Source organism: Coptis chinensis, chromosome 3 (genome assembly GCF_015680905.1).
Source record: "Coptis chinensis isolate HL-2020 chromosome 3, ASM1568090v1, whole genome shotgun sequence".
Lineage (NCBI taxonomy): Eukaryota > Viridiplantae > Streptophyta > Magnoliopsida > Ranunculales > Ranunculaceae > Coptis > Coptis chinensis.
The window spans coordinates 6,342,408-6,347,672 of NC_141458.1; the positions used below are offsets into that span (position 1 = coordinate 6,342,408).

At 39.0% G+C, this 5,265-nt stretch overlaps 1 pseudogene; it reads left to right on the plus strand.

Moving 5' to 3' along the window:
* Positions 1-2,754: 2,754 nt before the first annotated feature.
* Positions 2,755-4,849, plus strand: LOC147507558 (RING-H2 finger protein ATL65 pseudogene; annotated as a pseudogene).
* Positions 4,850-5,265: the final 416 nt, after the last annotated feature.

Here is a 5,265-nt window from a genome sequence, read left to right on the forward strand (position 1 = left end):
CCTTGAAGAAGATGTCTACATGGACCAGCCAGAGGGGTTTGAGGTCAAAGGCAAGGAACACCTAGTATGCAAGCTGATAAATAAAGAGCTTGTATGTGTTGAAGCAAGCACCGAGGCAGTGGTACATAAAGTTTGATTTCTTTATGGCGAAGCAAGAATACAAGAAGTCTGCTTTCGATCATTGTGTGTTTGTCCAGAGATTTCCAGATGGGGATTTCATAGTGCTCTTATTGTATGTGGATGATATGTTGATAGTTGGCCCAAACATTAACAAGATATCCAAGCTGAAGAAAGACTTGAGTAAGTCCTTTGAGATGAAGGATTTGTGTCAAGCAAAGCAGATACTTGGGATGCGGATCACTCGTGATAAAAAGAGTGGGAGGTTGTGGCTTTCTCAAGAAAGCTACATTGAGAAGGTGTTGAAGAGATTCAACATGGATCGCTGCGAAACCCGGTCGGTTGTCCGCTTGGTGGCCAGTTCTGCATGACCAAAAAGATGTGTCCAAAGCAGTGTAGTCAAGGCGCGCGCCTAGGCGCGCTTAAAGCGCAAGGCGCACTTTTAGTGCCTCGCCTTGACCAAGGCACGAGAGGTAATATAAGGCGTTCACTTTTTGCGCTTTTTTGCGCTTTTTGTCAAGGCGCGAGGTGCACAAGGCGCGCGCCTTATCAATTTTTACAGTTTTTGCGTTTTTTTTTACAATTTTTGCTATACGTGACATATTTACACTCGATCCAATTGTTGTATGATATAAGAAATTGTACAAATTTAGTAAGTTTCATTGTGGAGTACACTTTAAACTTAATTTTGACTAGTTTATGTTAAGTTGTATGGATTGAGAGAAAACACAAAGATGGATTAAATTTTAAATGAAGTTTTACGGGATTCTAAAATTGAATCACGTATTCTATTTTATGAAAAACTCATTTGACTCAATTCTATCGGTTCATTATTTTAATTTATTGAAGTTGAGCTAAATTGTATTGAGATATACGAGTTTTATTTTGCTCTTTACTTATTGCTTAAGATTTTTCTTTTAAATGACTACAATGGTTTTATGTTTACAATCACATAAAATTAATTTTAAAGTTTGGCTAAGCAAATCAGTAATAATTCATGTCATATTTAATATTTATTTTATTTTTTATTTGATATATCTATTTTTTTATTACTACGTGCCTCACTTCGATCAGGCGCGCGCCACGCCTCGCGCCTAAGGCACAGGAAGGTGTTGCGCCTTAAGTGCGCTTTAACGCCTTTACTACACTGGTCCAAAGGGTGAGCATGAGCAGAGTCAGATGGAAAAGATTCCTTATACATCCGCAGTGGGCAGCTTGATGTATGCAATGATGTGTACAAGACCGGATATTGCATTCACCGTGGGTGTTGTAAGCCATTTTCTGTCAAATCTGGGGAAAAAACATTGGGAAGGTGTTAAGTGGATATTGAGATATCTCAATGGCACTTCCAAATCGTGTTTGTGTTTTGGTTGAAGTAAGCCCTTACTTCAAGGCTACACTGATGCAGACATGGAAGGTGATGTTAACTCAATGAAGTCCACTTCCGGTTATCTGGTTACTTTTGTAGGGGGAGCAGTTTCTTGGCAATCAAAGTTGCAAAAGTGTGTTGCCCTCTCCACTACAGAAGCCGAGTATATTGCAGCCACTGAGTGTTGCAAAGAAATGATATGGATGAAGAGGTTCTTGGATGAACTAGGGCTAAAGCAGAAACAGTTTGTAGTTTTATGTGACAGTTAGAGTGCCATCCATTTGAGCAAGAATTCAAGTTTTCATTCTAGATCCAAGGACATACATGTGCGTTATCATTGGATTAGAGAAGTACTCGAAGACAAGCATTTGTGTATCGAGAAGATCCATATCGACAAGAACGGGTCAGATATGATGACCAAAGTCTTACCGAAAGGTAAGTTTGATGTTTGTTGTGCTACTGCCGGAATGGTAGCAGACTTCTCCTGTTGATTTGGAAATGGTATGGAGGTATCCCCCATCATTGTTCAGGAGGGGGAGATTTTTAGAGTTATCCCTCACATGAGGAGAGGAGAGAAATAAGTTCAGCTTGTGTGGAAAGGCAAAGAGCGCGCCTTCCCACAGCAAATCTAAAAGCGTGCCTCGCTTGGCCAAGCTTTGGACATCGCCCGAAGGCAAGAGCGCGCCCCGCACCCATTGTAGCATTATTCGAAAGGCCTTGCCCATGCCTATTTTGGCAGGATTCTATTTTTGCGAAACCACGAGTTGTGCATTATATGTTTAGGTTTTTGGCAAAGCCAAACACATGAGAGACAACACAAAAGTCAGAGAAAACCCAATCTTGAAAGCTATCAAGATTGAGAGATAACATTTACAGAGATACAAACATGTAAAGAGAGAGGAGTGATCTAGTAAGGTGAGAGACTGCAAAGAGTGATTGTAATCTTCTTTCCCACTTTATAAAGGACTAGCTCTTGTGGAAGTAGGCACCATTGGCCGAACCACGATATATTTTTGTGTTGTGGTTTGCTTTTACTGCTTTACATTATTATCTGTTGTTAATATTTGTTTAGCGAGTTGGGCATGTTAGTTTGGTTGGGTATCGGTGTTTAACCCCAACATTTCCCTGCTAGCGTCCGTCAAAATTAAAATGAACTATGTGAATTGGGCTTCAGCGAATGGAAATGGAAATTCTAACAACCAGACTTTCCTTTTCATAGCCACATTTAACCAGAGCACTTGAAAGTTGGATTTGATGAACAATTATTTTGCAATTCTGCATTACGCTCTGGTTGACTTTGGCAGTTGAACTTGACATGTTTGGCTGATGGCAATTGCATTTCATTCAACTGCCCAGAGCATCCAAGTTAATAATCGGTACAATGAATATCAAATGCCTCCTACATCCACTTGTCCACTAGATAGATTCAGTGTTGGATTACTTAATCAACATCAAACCTACTCCATCGTACCTCATTAACAACATCACCAAGAAAACCAACAACACTCTTAATTTTCTGAAAAGAGTAGTGAAAGGTAGGAGTGATGAAGAACAACAAAATGCTACCTGTAAATTCATCACACAACCAAATTGATTGGGGACCAACTCCGTCTCCTTCAAGACTTCCCATAGATTTCAGCCCACCTCTCATCGCCATAGTCGTTGTAGTTGCCACCGCCTTTTTCATCGTGGCCTACTTTCGTCTCATCTCTCGTCACCTCCTCCCTCCTCTCTTCCTTCTCCTACACCGTCTTAGACTCAGATATAGCCGCAGATACTCTCCGTCAAGCCGCGGCCATATCGAATCAAACCTTTCCAACATTTCCAACTTCATCCAAGACAACTCCACATTTCACTACTTCTCATCTTACAACGGACTAGGTGAAGACGTAATCAAAACAATCCCACTCTGAATCTACACAAAGATATAAAAAACTAGTCATGACTGTGCAGTTTGTCTAGTGGAATTCGAAGAAAACGACTACGTTCGCACACTCCCTATCTGCTCACACGCCTTTCATGTAGAGTGTATCGATATATGGCTCACCACTCATGCTAACTGCCCGCTTTGTCGAGCTGGAATCTTCCGTCTAGAATCTCTAATGGCATCTAGAATCCGTCCCAGCCTAGACGGGATTCTAGAATCTTTTTTATCTGAAATACGTTTATGTTATTCAAGAAACGGAGATTAGTGATCAAGTCTCGTCTCAAAGAATTACAGAAACAGAAGAAAGAAGTAGGAATGTATTGAAAAGATCATATTCGTTTGGCTTAGAAAGAAGTCTAGCAACTGATAGAATTGTATTAGAAGCAGTTACAGCTACACCATGGAGATATCGTAGAGGAAATCATCTATGGACAAAACGACATCCATCTCCGTTTTTAGGAAAAGGGTCTAGAGTTTTTTCATTCAGAAGAGGAATGAAGTCTCCGTTTATATTTACAAGGAGGCATGGTTTTTTCCCTTTGTCTGAATCTAATGCAAGATATCATGGTGGTGGGTCTTCTAGAAGAACGAAGTCGATGACAATGGCAAGTCCGATGTTTATGAGATCAACGGGTGGGAATGCAGCTTTTTCGTCTAGTAGATTAAGGTGTGGTGATCTCGAGGCATTGTTGTCACCGGAAAGATTGAATAATAGACGGCGGAGATGAAGAGGGAATATGGACGGTGGAGATGGGACCAAGGGTAGCATGCAGGGATTTAATGAGGTGCCGGGTTTGAGAGGTGAAGGCATTAAATGAGAAAATTGACAAGTGAGCATTGTTTGAGCATTGTTGTGTAGATCAATTAGTGAGCTGTGTACTCGTAAACATATATAGTTTTGAAAGTATCATATATACTATGGATAATGCTGCAAGGTAATTCAACTAAAATTTCTTAAATAACAGAGACCTGTGAAGGCTTAGGATCCTCAGTCTTCAACTATATGGAGCTTGTTAATTAGGGGCTAATTACTCTAGTAGTCTGCACCGATATTTTGAACTTAGGGAACCCACGACAGTTCACAAAAAAACTCATTTTCACTAGAGAGAACCTACTTTCAACAAACCAAAACACCCAACTGTTGGTCATGTTTTTTCTCCATCTACTTGCAGGTGAAGTTGATCTCTATGAATTGAAGATTAGAAAGAGAACAAAAAGATAACAAACTTTGTGTTGGTGAAGACTTTGGAGAAATTGAAGAAGATGGCGAATCAATTTTCTTTTTGTCAAAATAAAACTAATAAAACTAAAATGGGAGATGAAAAAAATATGTCAAAATGAAACATGGAATCTACCAATAATACTGGTTCGTTATCAATTTTTTTTTTCGTGTTAAAGAGAAAATGGTATACATTAACATTTGAGCATACCAAAAATCACAAGAAAAATAGTATGCACAAGTGGTCATTGCATACCAAATTAGATATGCACAAATGTTTGTACATATCAAAGCCTCACAAAAAATGGTGTAAACAGATGCCACCAGTGCATACCAAGCTTAAGAAGGACGGATGTTTGTGCATAAGTTCATAATACTCAACAATAAATTCAACTTTGAATTACTCAAATCTTTAACGAAACCAACAAAATCTAAGCTAAATTAATAATATATTTAACAAAAAAAAAAAAAAAAAAAAAAAAAGCTTCGAATTTCAACAAACAAAAAAATGAAGCGTAGAATACGAGTTGGAAGAAAAGTTGAGAAATATTTAGATGCAATTTCAATCTTCAATCTAATAAACCGATCGATCTTGTGTCCGTTCAATCCTTCTTCTCTTCTTTGTTCGTTGAG